General features: G+C 41.9%; 1 protein-coding gene and 1 pseudogene across 6 annotated transcripts in view; one reads left to right on the forward strand and one right to left on the reverse strand.

Annotated features, from left to right (window-relative positions):
* Positions 1-16,237, reverse strand: part of LOC122548400 (melanocortin-2 receptor accessory protein 2-like) — a 40,866-nt gene extending 24,629 nt beyond the window's left edge. For 4 of the 6 annotated variants that reach the window (XM_087976261.1, XM_043686998.2, XM_087976262.1 and 1 more), the window contains exons 1-2: positions 15,018-15,173; positions 10,838-10,934 (exon numbers count right to left, since the gene is read on the reverse strand). The gene's annotated coding sequence lies outside the window, so the exon portion shown is untranslated. Of the gene's footprint in view, positions 1-10,837; positions 10,935-14,799; positions 14,921-15,017; positions 15,174-16,129 lie in introns of those variants that run through there. The other 2 variants (XM_087976259.1, XM_087976260.1) reach the window with 2 other exon arrangements.
* Positions 5,768-6,395, forward strand: LOC148150644 (uncharacterized; annotated as a pseudogene).
* Positions 16,238-19,500: the final 3,263 nt, after the last annotated feature.

The following is a 19,500-nucleotide window of genomic DNA, read 5'->3' on the forward strand; positions in this document are numbered from 1 at the left end:
ATTGATATACAATTAAATCTTAAATAAATAATAACCAAAATCTATCAAACAGAAAAAAAGAAATACCAAGAGAAAAAAAACAAAACTCAACTAACTACTCATCTAACCTATAACTAACCAGAGTGTATGATTAAAACTCTTACATTATTCGAGAGATAAAAAAGCAATGGATAACACAGAAATTGAGTAATGATATACATGCTCAGAATGTGTTAACATCAGATCACAATAAAACCCGTATTCATGCGGGATTCCTCTCCTAAGGGACCCCAGACCAGCCAGGTTCACCCTCTCAATTAAATAAAGGCCCTTGTTAGGATGATCGAGATATCTGTATTTGTGTAATTCAAGAAGGGCTGCCATATTCTATGGAGTAATTTGTTTTTTTTGGTGCACCACATTTGTAAGGAAGTCAGGGGAGTATATTCCATAATTATTCTGTGCCAACTGGAAAGTCCATGAGGGCCCTCAGCCACCCAGTTTACCAAAATGTTTTTCCTTGCACAGAAAGAGAGAATGGAAAATAATCTCTTCCCTGTCGTAATTTCAGGTGTTCTTTATCCAATAAATGTGACTCCTATAGGAAAGCTATATCGATCCTCTCTTTCTTGAGGTTTGATACTATTTTCTTCCTTTTGATTGGTGAATTACTCCCCATGACATTCCAGGTGCACCAATTAATCGACGGATCACCCATAATCACCGGGCAATTCCGAGACCCCCCCGGGAGAAGAAACCCTATCCAAAACATCCCAAGCATAGAGCATATAAAATTCACAAAAATAAAGGCTCTTTAATACACTCAGATCAATATAATAAAAAACTATTTCTAAATAAAAAAATATAAAACGTATTTAAATGGAGATTTTCCCCCTTATTTCCAGGGGGCATCACTTCCTTTCCAAAACCCATCATAACCTCTCCCAACCAGTGCCCCACCCTTGACCCAGGCACCCCACGATAGGATAAAGAAAATTCAAATATACTACTGAACTAGAATTAACAGTGCGTACCCTATCCTCCCCCATCCACAGCAACACCTGGATATATTTGGTAATGTTAATACCATATGTGAACATATATGACTATAAAATTACAGTCTCAGCAAATAATAATTAAATATAGTAATACAAAATAACAGGGGAAAACAACCCCGCTCCTAAGGACAGAGATAAAATAGGATAAGGTAACTATCTTGCCCCCATCTTCATTAACTAGGCCCCCTGGCCTATATATATATTAAAAAAAGGGGGAGAAAATCGCTAAGTAAAGAATAAATAAATAAACCCCTCTTCCCACTCCCCCGGAGACAATATTAAACAGTAAGGTAATAAAGGAAAAAGAAAGAGGGTAAACTGGGGTGGAGGGAGGGCAAAACAGCATAAATTAACTCTTATAATTTATCTAAGAGAGTCCAAAAGTTCCTTGGCCTTCTCCGGTGATCCGAAATTATACACAGACCCTTCATGGCTGAAGCGTAGCGTAGCTGGGTAGCGCAAGGAGTACTGAACGTTTAAGTCCCTTAAACGCTTCTTCGCTTCGTCAAACACCTTCCTCTTTCGGACCAAAGCTGGGGAAAAGTCCTGAAATAACATAATCTTGGATCCTTTATAAATAATGGCTTGGGGATCTTTCCCAAGATTTCTGGAAGCTTCCAAGAGCATCTGCCTCTCCTTGTAGCTCTGCAGCGGAACAGGACCAGGTGGGGGCACTGGTTCGAGCCGGGCCGGCATATTGCAACCCGGTAGGCCCATTCCACTCTTACTTGGCCTGATCCAGCCTCCAGATCTAACAGCTGTGAAAGCCACTGCTCGAGGAACACTGTAAGCTGGCCTTCTTCTTCCTGTTCGGGAAGGCCCAGCAAACGAATATTTTTTCGACGACCTCGAGAATCCTTTAGCTCCGCCCCTCCGACTCAGCGCTCGATTTCTTCGATGTCTCGGCCGTGCTTTTGTAGTGCGGCCGAGAGTGAATTCTATCGGCTTCGGGACTCTTCAATGAAGGCATCGATCTTCGCATCGAGTTTAGAGATTATTTCCGTGAGGCTCGCCTCCGTAGATAAGTCCCCCAAGGGCGGCTGCGGATGCCTCTGCTGCAGCTGGAGAGGGTGGGGGAGGGGTTCCTGCCTGTGGCCCACTTTGCCCAAGTCTTGGGAGGAGCACTATAGACTCAGACTTGCAGAGTTGCCGCCATCTTGGATCTCTGAAAGCTTGTATTTTCAAATAAACTTGTTGGACTATACCTGGTGTTATGTGATTTTTAACTTTGCCCACTGCAGTCCAACACCTGCACCTCCACATCATCCTAAATTTAATTCCAATCAATGACAAATTAGATTTAAATATAGATACATATCGTCAAGTACAATTAATGCTCAAGTCTGGTCAGATTAATCATTGACTGGGGAAAAAAAAGCTATTCAAATTCCTATTATTACCAAATTATCATATATAAGAACATCCAGCAGTCTCATCTCTTTCATCTACCATGACTATTTTTTTCCTCTTAGCTCCTTAATTCCCAAAGGAAGTTGGGAATATTTTAAAAATCATTAAAAACTGGTGAGCTAAAAAGCAACTCAGAGTTTTAGAAGTTATCCTAACAGGACTGTGGGTGATAATTACATGCCAATCATTGGCAACATCAATGGCTTAACACTTAAAAGGTGTTATGTGCTATTTCATATCAGAGACATCAAAACATTTTAAATACAGGAAGCCTATTGGCTGAATAAGCCGTATAAAACCGGGCAATCACTAGGGCTGGGGTTATCAACAGAATTAAATCCTAGCCCAACCTGTAACCTGACAGTCGAGCAGATCCCTCACTCCTTGATTATCATTAAAGCTTGGAAACTAACTCTGGCCAATGATACTAAAGGACTATGCACATTTTGAAATGTGTAAGACAACTGCACAAAGACAGCTGCATGCTAAACTGCAGATTAAGGAAAGCTCTGTACTCTCACCACATCCAGTTCTAAGTGATAGTGGACAGCCAGGTGACAAAGAGAAAGAGGAGTCTCCATAAACATTCACATGCTCATGCTGAGCATGACCATGTTTAAGAGACAAGACATGCATTGTCCACCTACAGCACTGAGATGATGTTTTTATTCGGCCTCCTCTCGAGCTCCTAACTATAACCGATGCCATTATCTGACCAATTCTGTTCACTCCATGTGATATCAAACAGCAGCTCAGTGACTGAGCACAAAAATAACAAACTCTGACAACATTCTGGCTATTAAACTTATTATGATCCCTATCAATGTTATTATGGATAGGTCAGATCTCAAACCGAAACCTAGATCATAGTTTGATTTGCTTGGTTTTAAAAAGGGGGTTTCTCACTCAAACATAACCACACAACGCTGCAATAAACAGAATTCTATTAACAAAAGAAATATATGATAAAATTAAATAAACCAAAGTATCCACTTGTACTACAAATTCACAGATTTTTGAACAGTAGGAGTAGAATCTAATTTATCCCAAAATGTTCCTTCATAAATTGAAAAGAAATACTTTGTGTAATACCAAAAAAAGGCCATAGATATAGTTCATGATATATCTTTCCTTCTCAGGAACACTGGTCTACACAGTCATTCTATGAACTTCACAGGAACTGGTCCACTCAAAGTAAAACTGAAACCAAATATCTTCCACTCTAAGCTCTGAGTTTTTACTTGAAGCTTAAAAAATTGTTTTAGAAGTCTCTAACAAACCTTTATTCCCTATTATTTACCTAGCTGGGTTGCAAAGTAATCGAAGGTAAACAAAATGATCCATGAACATACACTCATTCACACTAAAGTCAGGTCTCACAAACTGTTTTAAAAGAAGTCACCATGGCTACTGAAATACTTACAAATTTATTATTTACTTTAAACATACAGAAAAACCATAAGTTACTAACTCAAAAACCAAAACCAAATTTATAATAATATGTTTTTAAATCACACAGTTTATATCACAATTTGAAGATGTGTCTAACTGAACCATACACTCCTCTATATGCTACACCTGTACTTCAGAGATAGTTTGCTGTGGTTTGGGTTCAGGTCAAGACTATTGTTTCTGAGCCAAATTCCGTCATTCGTCTCTAATAGATCTTCCTGGAAGCACCAGTTTTATTGTCCTTCTTTGGAACTTTTCCTCAAAAGAGAGTGGAAACCAAACCTTTGAATATTTTTCTGCCAGAGATTGATAGATTTTGATAAGGAAGGAGATGGAAGATTCCTGGGAGTTGTTGGGAATGTGGGGCGATCAAGTCAGCCCTGATCTTGCTAAAAGATGGTGCAGGCTTAAGGTACTGAGTAGACAGGCAGAAGGCTGGAAGAACACAATATGCCAGGCAGCATCAGGAGGTGGAGAAGTCGACGTTTCGGGTGTAACCCTTCTTCAGGTCTGGGGATGGGTGTAAGGTGAGCACAGATAAAGCGGGTGGCAGGGGCAGGGTGATGAAGTGGGGAACGGTGAAGACCGGTAGAGGGTAGGACTTGGTTGGTCAATGGGAGGAATGAATCTGGTTGGTGGCAGGGAGGAGTGGAAGGGAGGGGCTAGGAAGGGAGACAGCGATGGGAAGGGAGGTTATTTGAAATTGGAGAATTCAGTGTTGAGCCCTCCGGGCTGTAGGCTGCCCAGGTAGAAGCTGAGATGTTGTTTCTCCAATTTCCAGTTTGGTTCATTGTGGCAATGGAGGAGGCCAAGGATGGTCGTGTCGGAAAGGGAGTGGGAAGGGAAATTAAAATGAGCAATGAATGGAAGGTCTCCCTACTGAAGACCAGACATTCGGCATTCAAGTTAGATTATCCAGACCTTTAAAGAAAATCCAGATATGACTTCCGCAAAGCCATCAGAGAAGCCAAGAGGAAGTACCAGACCAAATTAGAGGCCTAAACCAATCATACAGACTCCCGCCATCTGTGGCAAGGCCTAAACAACATAGCGGGATACAAAATGAACAACAGCGAGATAGCAGACAGACACATCCCTCCCTGATGCACTCAACACTTTCTATGCTCTGTTCAAACAGAATGCCAGCTGTGTGGTGTCACCTGTCACAACAGCCCCAGACTGGCCTGTTCCCTCCCTCACTGCTGCAGATGGCAGATTAGTCTTCCTGGGAGTCAACCCAAGGAAAGCAACATGCCAGGATGGAATCTCCAGTCATGCACTTAGATCTTATATGGACCAGCTGGCAGAGATATTCACTGACATCTACAACCTCTCACTCCTCCAAGCCTAAGTCTCCATCTGCTTCAAGAAGACCACCATCATCCCAGTAACTAAGAAAGCACATGCAACATGCCTTAATGACTACAGCCCAGTAGCTGTGACCTCCACAATCATGAAGTGCTTTGAGAGGCTGGTCATGGTCCACCTCAACTCTAGTCTCCCAGCCTGCCTCAATCCCCTGCAATTTGCCTACCAATGTAATAGGTTCACAGCGACAGCATTTCCGTAGCGCTGCACTCATCCCTGGAACATTTAGATAACAAGGTCATCTATGTCAGACTCCTGCTCATCGACTACAGCTCTGTCTTCAACACCATTATCACCTCCAGATTGATCTCAAAGCTCCAAGACTTCAGCCTCAGCTCTGCCCTCTGCAACTGGATCCTCAGTTTCCTGACCCACAGACAAGTGAAGGTAGACAACAGCACCTCCTCCACAATAACAGGGGACACCGGAGACCCCAAGGATGTGTTCACAGCCCTCTACTGTACTCCCTGTACACCCATGACTGTGTAGCCAAATTCCAAATGATCGCTGTCTATAAATCTGCTAACAACACTACCATGGTAGGACAGATATCAAATAATGATGAGTCAGAAGACAGGAAGGAGATAGAGGGATTGGCGTCATTGTGCAATGATAACAATCTTTCTGTCAATGTTGGCAAAACTAAAGAACTGATCATTGACTTCAGAAAGGGAGGAGGAGAACGCACCCCTATCTACATCAATGGAGCAGAGGTTGAGAGGGTTGAGAGTGTCAAGTTCCTTGGCGTGATGATAACCGCCAACCTGTCTTGGACTTCCCACGTAGATGTGACAGTCAAGAAGGAACAACGCCTCTTCTTCATCAGGCAGCTCAGAAAATTCGGCATCCCCATAAGGACCCTCACCTCAACCTTTACAGATGCACCACAGAAAGCATATCGTCTGGGTGTATAATGGCCTGGTATGGCAACTGCTCTTCCAAGGACTGTAAGAAACTATAGAATATTGTGTACACAGCCCAGACCATCTCAGAAGCCTACCTTCCATCCACGGACTCCACTTATACTTTTCGTTGCCACAAAAAGCCTGCCAATATCATTAAAGACCCTCCTACCATGGAATGCTCTCCTACAACCTCTTCCATCAGGCAGAAAATAGAGAAGCTTGAACACATGCACCAACAGTTTCAAGAACAGCTTTTTCCCTGCTGTTATTAGGTTGATGAATGGACTCTCTAACTTCAAATAACATTGATCTTGTAAACATTGATCTTGTCTGCGAACTTCCTGTTCAATGTAACCTGTCTGCCTCACTCTGTCTAACCACTCTATGATCTAAATGTCTTTGTTTGCTATGATCCGCCTGTACTGCTTGCAAACAAAGTTTTTCATTGTAGTTAGGAACACGTGACTAGATTAATCAAATGAAAATAAAACACACCTTTGGGCAACTGGGCCACAAACCTAGACTTTCTGACTTAGAGTTAGAGACATTGTCACTGTGCGACAACAGACCTGGCCTGGTGTCATATGATTAGTGTTTTTTTTATTTCTCTGCCAATAATATATTCTCTGCTGAGTTACTCCAGAACTGTTCCTGTTGATGCCAACCTACCCAAGGTTTAGCTTCTGTGCTGCCTAATGATCTTATCTCTATCTGTTTCCCAGTGCCATTCCATTCATATATTCTACTGATTGGTGTGCACCACTAATCACTATCCCAGATAAATATTTAAGTAGAGAACAATAAAAGACCAAATTAAAGTTCAGAGTCAATGAGAACTCTAGGATAAATCTGACTTGTACCCTTGAACATAACACTGGGAGTTTTTCCATGGAGAGCCAAGAAGCTGTTGAGAACAGGACACCATCTCTTCCTTTGATCATTTCAGATTGTTTCAGTCACATCAGCCCTCAGTCCGATCTTCATTCTCTCCAGCCTACCTAGCTTCCTACCAAGTTTGTCACTGACACACCCTCATTGCTTTCCTTCAAAAAGACTACTGCAAACAACTTCCCACGCCGGGAGATAAACTTCTAGGGCAATGTCGTAATATCAGAATTGATGCCTGGGTACTCTTAGCAAAAGTAAGAATCTTAGAGTAAACAGTAACAAGCTTTATTAATTATGCATACTTGGTAGAAGAGAGACTTAACACAGGACATTTCTAGAATCTTCCACACTCTGTTCTCAGTTCCATGTGGACCTGATATCATCAGTGATGCAGTCTAACAATTAGCATATAGTAACTGATCCCATGAAACTACAGACTTCAGAAAAAGTTAGAGTGGGTGAATAGAACTGATTGGTTTGCACTACAGGGAACCAACATGACTTCGATGAGCTAAATGAGCTCCATTTGTACTCACACACAGAGCAGGCAGTGACCTAGCAGTATTAATGCTGAACTGTTAATCCAGAGACCTATGTTCTGGGGACCCAGATTTGAATCCCACCACAGCAGATGATGGAATTTGAATTCAATAAATGTCTGGAATTAAGAGTATAATGATGACCATGAATCCATTGTCGACTGTCAGGGAAAAAAACCAAACTGGTTCACTAATGTCCTCCAGGCAAGGAAATCACCCATTCTTCACCTGATCTGGCCAACATGTGACTCCAGACCTACAGTAATGTAGTTGACTCTTAACTGTCCTCTGGGCAATTAGGAAAGGGCAATAAATGCTGGCCTAGCCAAAGATGCCCTCATCCCATTGGAGGAATAAAAAATAAAGGCTATGACCAACTCCCAATCAACAATCGCCCATTTCCAGGTTACATGATAAATTCCTGGTCCATTGAATTTAAACTTTTCATCTTCACATTTTAATCCCTTCATGGCTTGTAGATTGAGAGGATGCCTTGAATGTCCTCTGAGAAGCTAGTTAAAACAAAAGTTAAAAACAGAGGGTTGAGCAGGCTTTCATGTTTGCAATATCAAACAAGTTACCAGGAGGCCATCAACTGTTGTATCTGTGTAACCCCATACCATAGATTTTTCAATTTAGCTACATCTAACTCCTCCCCCAGCTTCTAGCTCAAATGTTGAGATGACTACTTCCCATTCAAAACACTCTCAGCTTACCTTGATTCTGGTCTCTACCTACGGTCAGCAGATTTCTCTTATTTGACACCCTCACTGGAAATCGTGCTTCACTGTTCCTGTGAACTTCGGTTTCCAACAATCTAGAAATTCTTCGCCCGGCCTGAATATAGTTCTCCTCAGCCCGATGAAGGACAAATGGTTGGTTTCCAAACCAAGTCCCAACATCATCTTCAAAGTGATACTCAGATCTAGGTTTGATATGGTTGTTATTCTTTTCCTCTCCTCCTCCTCCTGGACTGGGGCTTCTTTCTCTGGAGCTTTGGAGGCTGAGGAGTGGCCTTGTAGAGGTTAATAAAATCATGAAGGGCATGGACAGGGTGAATAGCCAAGATCTTTTTTTCTGCCTGGAGGGCAGAGAGGAAAGATTTAAAAAGATTTAAGGGGTAACTTCTTCACGCAGGGGCTTGTGCTTGTACAGAATGAAATGCCAGAGGAAGCGTTGGAAGCTGGTACAATTACAACATTTAAAAGGCATCTGGATATGTATATGAGTAGGAAAACTTTACAGGGATATGGGCCAAATGCTGGCAAATGGGTTTAGATTAATTTAGGATATCTGATTGGCAAGGCCAAGTTGGACCGAAGAGTCTGTTTTCGTGCTGTACAACTCTGACTCAGAGTCCTCACTCTCTGCTATTTGCTCTGGTTCTACAATCCTCAATAAATCTGTTTTTTCTAACTCAGGCCTCTTGTGTAGCCTCACACTTTTTGACCCACCATTGGTGATTAGACCTTCCACTGTTTCAGTTCTGAAATGGTCTCTCAGAAAATTTGCATACCATCTTCTCACTCTCTTTAAGATCCTCCTTAAAATCCACTTCTTTTGTGAAGCATGTAGTTACTTTTCCTACCATTCGTATCTTTGGCAACTGGACAGGAAAGCTTGGATTCTCGCAATTTTGTGTATTTGGCTTCCTTTTGTGAATATGAATCCTTAAAATAATTGAAATGCACTGTCTGCCCCTATTGAATTTTTAATGGTGGTTTTGGCTTAAATTTCTCAATTTGTAAACAAAAACTTAGTTTTGTCTTCCTGGCATAATGAACATTATGCCTAAAGGATAACTGCTAAATATATGAGTTTTATAAACCAAATTTGATTACTCCATTTATTAATTAGCTTTATGAGGTATTATGCCAGATTCCAAATAACTTTTCAGAAATATTGTGGTAACACTTCACAGGACTTGCTTTCTGCCAATAACCATCCAAACAATCGAGTGTTTTGTTTTCATTTTCCTAATCAATCTGTTCAAAACCTTTGAGGTTACAATGAAAACTGTTTTACAAAGGCCCACCTTATTTGAACTCAAGGATTAAACACTGAGTATGGAAAGGCAGACATCTTGTATGCAACCAAAATCATTTCCAACAGGACCCCTTTCAAACCTTCATGACGTATCTTTGGAGCAGGTGGAACTTGAATGCAGGTCTCCTAGCTTAAAGGTAGGGACACTGTCACTGTACCACAAGAACCCTCAAGTAATTTGGTAACTTGACTCTCAATTATTCTCGGAGGGAGAAGTAATTGGGCCAAGTTGCAGAGAATTTCTGCTCTGTTGTGAAAAGTGCAATTGAAGTACTTTGGTTGACTAATTTAAAAGGTCCTCAGATTGATCCAATATTCCACTGTACATCCGCCTAAACATTAGAGGGTTCTTGTGGCACAGTGGTAGAGTCCCTTCAGCTAAGCCAGGAGTCCTGGGTTCTGTCCTACCTGCTCCAGAAATGTGGGACAACATCTCTGAACAGATTGATTAGAAAACAGACTAAACAATGGAATTTTGTTTTCTAAATTATTGTGATATATTAACACCCATGCGTTCTTATCAGCAAAATCTTTTTTTTTAAAGAATGCTGCATGTTGGTCACCTCAATGACTCAATAAACTTTCCAGTTCTCACACAGTGACAGTCTTTTTTCTGAGGGGGTAACTTAGAGATTCTCCAATTATCAAGCAACACACCAAAAAAAGTCCAGGTCATGTACTCTTTCAAACACATGTCACTTCAGTGATCATAACCTTTCAGGTTACAATGAAAGCTTTACAAAGGCCAACTTCTTGATCTCAAGGGTTAAACACTGAGTATGAAAAAGCAGACACCTTGTATGCAACCAAAATCATTTCAAACAAGTTCCCTTCCAAACCTTCAATTTTATTAATTAGGATTGTAGCAATTTTTTGTACAGCCACAATTTGATTGTATTGGAAGTACTATTTTGTTTCCACCAGTTTGATATTACTTCCATACCTCTCCAATGCAATCCTAGATTTTTTTCTGCCCATTCATAAAACTAACGAATTATTGAATGTAAGGTTGATGCAAGATTTTGCAAGTACTTTGGTTTGGTGGAGAATGGTCTGCAATTTCCCTGACTTGCTTCTCTGCTCCAATTCCCTCTTGCTTTGAGGGCTATATTTTTCTCGACAGATGTAGAACATCATTTAGCACATCTGTACTTTCTTCACAGTCTCTGTTGCTTGCCTTATTAGCTCTTACCACTTTCCCTTCGGCTCTTTCTGCAGAGCACACTCCCTTGTATCACCACTGACTTTCCAAGCCTCCGGTATGTTTTATTGGTTGGTTTATCTCCACTCTGTAAGAGGTGAATAAGAATAAAGCAAATAAAGTGGATGCTGAAAAGTTTTGCAGAAAACAAAAGCACCACATACACTGAGAAATGCAAAAATAAAATCAATATTGTAATTGATTAGGAGATCTTCATGTGTGCGAGAAAGAAAGTTGTAGCGTTCAGAAAACAATACATGATGTATGTCTGCACAATTTGTCTGTTTCCCTCAGATTTCATGGAAATCTTCAATATTACTATCCAGTTATTAAATTATGCAGAAACAACATTTTCCACACTGAATTGCCAGCACTTTTGGAGCAGGATACCACTCAGCACATTGAGATGATGACTTTTATCAGAACATTCTCTACTCACCTGATTGTTTTGCACAATATAGTTATACAATATTCATATAAAGTTCCAAGCTATAAAGTCTAAAATTGACAATGAAGCCTACTTCCTTCAGTCCAAAATATTCTAGCCATTAAGATTAGATTAGATTCTGTACAGTGTGGAAACAGGCCCTTCAGCCCAACTAGTCCACACCGACCCTCTGAAGAGTAACCCACCCAAACCCATTCCCCCTAACTAATGCACCTAACTCTACGGGCAATTTCTCATGACCAATTCACCTAACCTGCACATCTTTGGACTGTGGGAGGAAACCGGAGCACCCGGGGGAAACCCAAGCAGACATGGGGAGAATGTCTGTGTGGAGTTTGCACAGTCACCCAAGGCTGGAATCGAACCTGGAAAAACACTACTGTTTCCTGATACTTACCCAACCATTTTGCTATTGCTTTATCCCTTGGGCAGCTCTGCTCACAAGTCAATTATGTAGCATTTTCTCAATTGCCTTTTGGAATCTATGTACATCATCATCAATGTTACACTCAGCAACCCTCTCTAATAACTCAACATAAATTTGCTTGAGTATTTTTGTTGCATTAACAGAGAAGGTTGATGAGTGTAATATTATAATAACTCCATGCTACTTTGTTTAATTAACCCACATTTGTCTAGGTGCCTATTAATTTTGCCCTGCACTATTGGTTCAAGAACCTTGCCAGGCCACCCAAAGCTAAATGATCTGATCTGTAGTTGCTCTGCTTGGCTTTATGTCTTTAACTTGAACAGTTCTTTACATTCTGCAGTCCTCTGGTATTGCTGTGAGTCTCAGAAAAACAGGAAAATTGTGCCCAGTGCCTCCACAATCTTCATTATTTTCCACACTCTTTAGTTCCAAAAATGTCATATTGGACATGAAACATTAACTCTGTTATCTCTTCACAGAATTTGCTAGACCTGATATTTTTAAGATTTACATTCCACTCCCTCTTCCCATAAAATCCTTGGATGCATCTCATCTGGTCATGGTGTCTAATTACCTGCGAGTATAGACAATCCAATCCCTTCCTTTTGAACACATGAATTGTCAGAACTAGCTCTTTTTTCACCACTACCTGTGTAATATCTTCTTGTTTGGTAAAGATAGATGCAAAGTATTAATTAGATACATTAATCATGCCACTTGTTTTCAGGCTTAAATCACTTTAGGGTTCTAATCATCCTACACCATCTCTTCACCATGATTTTTTTTTTTTAAGCCTACAGAAAACCTTTTTTTAATGTTAGCTGCCAGTCTCTTTTCAGACTCTCTCTTTGTTTGTGTTCTTTACTTTTTCAATACCCTTTTGTATTTTCTATTTTCAACCTGCTTCTAGTTGTGTTACTCACATGCACCTTATCTTCTTTCTCTTCATGTCCCTGTCTATATTTCTTCAGGGAGCTCTGGATTTGTTTGCCCTTTGTAGAAATGTACCTCAACCATGCCCAAACTCTCTCTTCTCTACAGATAACTCATTCATCAGTTACAGTCTTGCCTGTAAACTTTTAACTCCAATTTAACTGGGTCACATCTATTCTTACTCCATTGAGGTTGCCTTTCTTAATCTGGATTATTGCTTTTTCTTTTCCATAACTAATGTAAACCTTACAGTATCAAATCAGAAAGTGCTGGAGAAACTCAGCAGTTCTGGTAGTATCCGTGGGAAGTGAATGTTATGAGTCAGAGGTAATTCTTCAGAACAAGATTGAAGAAAAATTACACCAGACTCAAAATGTTAACTCTGTTATTCTCTTCACAGATGCTGCCAGAATTGTTGCGTTTCACTAGCATTTTCTGATTTTCTTTCAAGTTTCTAGCATCCACAGTATTTTGCTTCTGATTACACCTTATGATACAATGATCATTGTCTCTTCATGTTCTCCAACTGACACTTGATCCACTTTGATCAGCTCAATTCCAGGCAGCAGGTCCAGTGGAGCTTATGCTCATGTTGAACTGGTGACATACCACTGTGGAAAATTGTCCTGAACACACTCTAGAAATGCTTGCCTCCCTCTGCCTTTCGCAGTACTACTATCCAGTCAATATTCAGACAATGCAAGTCCCCCGTTACCACTATTCCAGATCACTCACACCTCTCTAATTTCCTTGCAAATTTGTTTTCCAACATCTTTCTACTCTTTGAAACCTCACCATGGTTTTCAATGTCCCCCAAAAACATTAAACTAGGGTGCTGGATTCCAAGTCCAGGGATGTTACCACTATGCCAATGCTACCTCTTGAAGGAGACACGGCTAACCTGGGCAGAGATGTTATTACACACCTCTGGAGCAGGTGGCACTTGAAGCTATTAGCTCTCCTGTCTCAGAGATAGGGATGCTACCACTATGCCACAAGAGCTCCCCACTGCATCTCTCTATGATGGCCATGTAGACTCTGTGGAGCAATATAATTGAACCCTTTTCATTTCTAAGCTCAAATGATTGGTTTAACTCTTGGATCACAACATAAAACCTCCAGGTAAATTATATTGTGGGATCCTTTAAATCACTCTCTCTATTTTCTTTTCTCTGTCATTTCTGCACCACAACAATGTATTCTGCAAACGGGCTGTCCACACAGTGGAGGTTTTCAATTCATTGGCTCAGAATTTGCTGGGGTAAAAACCCCCCCGTTGTCAGTGCATTCAAAACGTGTGGAGAGGAAGTACTCGTGGGGAGTTGTGAAGCCCCAGCGCTGCTCCATCCTTAGCCCAACAACAAAATAAAACGAGATGGAAGTGCGGGGACATTGCCGGATTTTGGGCGATTAAACTCCCCAGACAGTCGGAGCTGTGAATATGGAGGGAGTCATTGGAGCCTGTAATATTGACCTGCGATGCCATGCAGCGTTGGAGGCCCAGAGGCTGTGACCTTATTCCTGCAAGTGGTACATAAGATTTCTTATTTTTACTTGCAATTTTTTTTTTCTCTCTCTCTATCCAACCTTCCTGTTCCTCTCTATATATTTAATTTGATCCCGAAAGTCTTCCTCTCCCCCCCCCCCCCCCCCATCGTCGTTTCCCACTGATCTTTAACTGTGATCAGTTACTGCAATAAACTCTGGTCCTGTCGCTGTGTGCCTGTTGCTCACACTGCAGTGTTGTCAGCTGGGACTCCTCAGCGCTGTGAGGGTAGTTTAATATACCCCACGACAAGCATTGAAATCAACGCATATCTTTTTTTTTAACAAGCGCTGCCCCTTCAGTTCACTGCCCACCCCCTTTCAGGGTGCTCATTAATTCAGTGTATTTCTGATGTTCCGACAGCCTGTCAATACAAACAGGTCAGTCCCGGCCATTCGAGCTGCATCGATACAGAAACCCCTCAATTCCTCAATAAATCGAGTTCGCCTTTTTTTTTAAACAAATCACATCATGCAATCGCGTCCCACTTCTCAAGAGGGGTAAACAAAAAACACAGCTTCTTTGTTAAGCCCGTGGAAAGTTTCTGGGCACGATGATCCACCGCATTGGGATTAGTTCCTGTGAACCGCACGCACATGTCGAGTAAATGACCACAATCCCACCGCAGTTTCCACCTTCCCAGTAAGAAGGGAATTCATCCTTCTGGGATAGACAGTCCGCGGGAGGCGTAAAGTTGGACGTTTGGTCAGAGTGCAGAGACTGCCCGGAGGGAGCGTGCAGCCCTTTCCTCAGTCTCCCCGTCTCCCCCGTCCGGTGTCGGCCAGTCCCAGTCCCAGGGTGTATTCCGCCTCACCTGCAGGTCACGCTGTGCAGCGAGAGCTGCTCACTGCCTGCTGCTGCCTGAAGGGGGCTGCTCCTGGCATCGAGCAGTCATTTCTGATGTCAAGCCTGCGACTGAGTGGTGTTTCCTCGCCGGTGGATAGGTAGATACAGCGAAGAGACTCTCACCAGAAAGTGAACACTCCCCCTCCCCATGCCCCGCCCTGCTTTCTCTCTGTCTCTCCAGAAATTCTCAGCCGAAACACAGAGTGTTAACTGACAGGGAGCTTGACTTCTGTTCTGAGCTCATCTTCCTCCCACTCACCGGGGATTTTTTTCCCCTCTGAAAACCCATTATATCTGCGCACTGGAAATAATTTCCTGACCTTCAGAGCGGCTGGGGGTATGGGAGGAGCCGGGGCAAGGAACACAGTACACAACACCAACTAGTCCAGTGTTGCGAGCCAGATAAAAATCAAAATCCTTTAGACAGGACAAACCATCAGCGCTACTGCAGCAACCTTGTACATTCGGGAACCCGCAGAGGCTGCTCTACCTTGTTATCGCTGCTAGATTTAGTCAAGGATAACATAACTTGGAGGAGCCGGTGTTGGGACTGGGGTGGACAAAGTTAAAAATCACACAACAACAGGTTCTAGTCCAACAGGTTTTGAGACCAACAGGTCTGATGCTTCCAAATAAACCCGTTGGACTGTAACCTGGTGATGTATAATTTATAATATTGGAACGTAGGAAATTGGGTATTCCAATGGGGCGTCAGCAGAATGCAAATACTCGAATATTGAGCAGACAAAGGCAAAGGACGAAAGGAAGGGTGCTGAGAGGAGAGGAGCCCACTGCCCGAGGCAGTCATCACACAGATAACAGATCACCGGCTTTGTAATCACAACGCCGTTCCATTCATAAATGTTGGCCGAACACAATTATTAGTCTGTGTTGCTAATACAACCAAAGCAGAAGGAGCAACTGGTGGAGATACAGTTGTATTTACAAAACAAATGCGATTTTTAAGGCGTATGATAGCCTGCGCGGTCTGGCCAGATAGGTTTCGTTCTGTGTAATTGATGTACAATAAATAATTCAATCACAAGGATATTATTGCTGCTGATCTAGCTCAGGATTCACCTCCCCACGAAACATCACCCACAGACAAGCATCTTACGACCGCCCGTCTCAATCGAAGCTGGGCAGGTTGAGGGTAGCCTCGAACATAGGATCCCAGTGATAGGAGGCGCTGAGTCAACTGCGTGGTGCTCAAATCAGACTGGCCCTTGAATAATGTGGAATCCTAATCACTAAGAAACAAGATTGAATCACAGAAGATTGTGTGGAGAAGAGCTACAAGGCTGATCTCTGGTGGTCAGGTCTCTGAATTACAAAGGAAGATCTTCTCAGCCCCCTGAAAGCTGGTGTCTGAAAGGTGATCTTATAAATGTATAAACTTTCGTTAAAGGATGGAACAAAATGTGAAATTCTGCAGATGCTGGATATCTGAAATAAAACCGAAGTGCTGGAGATACACAGCATCTGTGACGAGATTAACAGAATTAATATTTCCAGTTCAGAAACTTCTTCAGAATTGGCGTTTCAAATTTCCAACGTAGACTCATATTGTCTCAAAATATTGGTCAGAATCTTATTGGAACCTGAAAGACGCGGACTATGGCAGGAAATGAGGTAGAATTCCATAAAAACCACTCTCACTGCAAGTTTCACTCGAAGTTTCAAACGTCAAGGTGAGATTCCTGCTAGCAGCAGTTAGTTGCCTTTTAAGGGGAGTTATTGTTTCTTAATGATCTTATTTACTATGTAGCTTTCCATTGTACCACCATCTGAAAACAAACTGGAAACAGCCAAACCTTAACATTGCAACTCCAGCTCCCTATTCACTCCAAAGGCCGTCTATATTGGTCACCAGGCATCACCATCTCAGGATAAGGTCCATAGGTACTAGCCAAATGCACCTCACACCCACAGACATTGGTATCTGATATGTGCCAGCCTCCTTAAACCTTTGTGGCAGATCTCCGATTCACTTCCAAGAAACTCCTGCACTTCAATGCTGTCCTTTGGAGGGCACTAGTAACTAATGCAGCAGCAAGAATAGGGTGTGTTCATAGACACATATCCCCTTCATCAGGGTCGAATGGGTAGTGAGGTGAGTTTTGGCATTTGCGGTAAGGAAACCCACCATTTCAGGTTTGGCGGAGAGAAACTTGCAATGAAACTTGTCGAAACCAAAAACAAAACCCAGAAAAAGTAAGATCTTACCCTGACTTTCTCTACAGATGCTGCCAGTCTTCAGAGTTTCTCCAGCACTTTCTCTTTTTATAATAAACTGAACTGTAGGACTCCACTAGTCAAGATAGATTAAAATGAATACAAGGTAAATTTAGATCTAATGGTGTGAAATTCCGCCTCATACGAAGCATGGCCTACATAGGGAGAACACTGGAGACAGAAGTCCCTGGAATTATTTAAAAACAATGTTACAATGGGGTGGATGGTGTTAAGATCCCTCAGACCAGTCACTTAAAATAGACTAACTCGCCTTCTTCATTTATGTTTATTTTGTGGATTTTGTAAACCAATAAGAATTGATTACCAAAATATGAGCATAAATTATTGGAGAAACTCAGCAGGTCTGGCAGCCTTTGGAGAGAGAAACAGCATTGACATTTTAAGTCTGTGACTCTCCTACAGAACTCCCTACAGAAGGGTCACTGGACTTTCTCTCCACAGATGTTGCCAACCCAATAGAAATTCTGTAATGATTGTTGTTGTTTCAGATTTCTAGCATCTGCAATTCTTTGTTTTATTAGAAGAATTGATTTTAACTACCTCAAAATGTAAGTGCTAAGAAATTATCGGAGGAAGTTTTAGTGCAGGTGCTGCATTAATCCCTGGTCCGAAGGAAAGAGTTGTAATTAAATTACAGCATATCAAATCTCTCAGGAACTTCCCCCAGTCTGTCTTGCACAATGAACTTGAAGCCATTGACTCTTATATAGGTTACTATTTTTATGCAAGACCAGATCCTACAGTCTGTCAAACAACAATCTGAACAACAAAATTATGTTTTTGACATAATTGGTTGAACAAGAATATTGGAGGGGCTACAAAAGACTTTCGATATTCTGCAAATAATTCTGTGGCATTCACCTCAATATCTTGGGAAATCCTTTGAAGGAGACCAGCATATCACTGGTGTATTAATCCAGACTAGATGGTCAGGTGCTAGAAAGAGCGAGAAACCACATTTTCTTTGTTTTATTCATTCAAAGAATGTGGGCGTCTCTGGCAATCACAGCATTTGCTGCTGGTTCCTAATTTCTCCTGTGTGACTTGCCAGGCCATTCAGAGGGCAGTCAACCATATTGCTGGAGGTTTGGAGTCACATGTAGACCAGACTAGGTAAGAATGGCAGATTTCCTTCCCTGTAGGACATTTGTGAACCAGATCGGTTTTACAACCATGCTGATGGTTTCATAGCCACCACTATAGAGACTTGGCCTTTCGTCCAGATTTTAATGAATTCAATTTAAATTTCATGGGCTGCCAATGGGGGGGATTTGCCTGATTTGCCTGGGTATGAGCCTGAACCTCGGGATTACTAGTCCAATTACTAGTCTATATCTAATTCTGTTCTGAAACCTGACGTCAATATAAAGGAAATGCTCAGGGATGTTATAGCATTTAGAACAGTGTATTCTTCTTAAAAGGGACAAAATTAAACCAGAGCAGAAATGATTTGATTTGATTCATCATTGTCACATGAACCTAAGTACACTGAAAAGTTTTGTTTTGCATGCAGTACAGACAGATCATAATGGGACAGATCAGGATGAATGGCTAATGCCCGAATCGTTGATTCTCCTCCTCCTCGGATGCTGCCTGACCTGTTATGCTTGTCCAGCACCACACTCTTGACACTGATCTCCAGCATCTGCAGTCCTCACTTTCTCCTTGTCTGATATCCGGTATGATCAGTGAACTTGTAGATGGCGTTCAGATGAATTTTGGCCACACAGCCATGCGTGTACAGGGACTAAAGCAGGGGGCTGAGTATGCAACCTTGCGGGGAGCCGGTGTTGAGGATCGTGGCTGTTGTTTATCTTAACTGATTGCAGTCTATGAGTGAGGAAATTCAGTCAGAGGGTGGAGCCGAGACTTCAGTCTCGGAGTTTGGGGATTAGTTTGGTTGGGATTATAGTGAAAAAGGTGGAGCTGGAGTCAATATTTAGAAGTATGCTGAAGGTAAGTTTATTATCTAGAGGTTCCAGGGCTGAGTGTAGGACTAGGGAAATGGCCTCTGCCATGGACCTGTTGCACTGGTAGGCAAATCACAAAGGATCGAGGCAGGCTGGGAGGCTTGGGTCGATGTGAGCAACACTAATCTCTCAAAGCACCTCATAATTATGGAGGTCAGAACCACTAATCATTAAGGCAATCATTGTGTTACCTTTTGGACCAGGATGATGGTGGCCATCTTGAAG

The sequence above is a fragment of the Chiloscyllium plagiosum genome, unplaced genomic scaffold, assembly GCF_037043375.1.
Source record: "Chiloscyllium plagiosum isolate Xiang-an unplaced genomic scaffold, Cpla_swu_hap1 HiC_scaffold_3, whole genome shotgun sequence".
In the NCBI taxonomy this organism is placed as follows: domain Eukaryota; kingdom Metazoa; phylum Chordata; class Chondrichthyes; order Orectolobiformes; family Hemiscylliidae; genus Chiloscyllium; species Chiloscyllium plagiosum.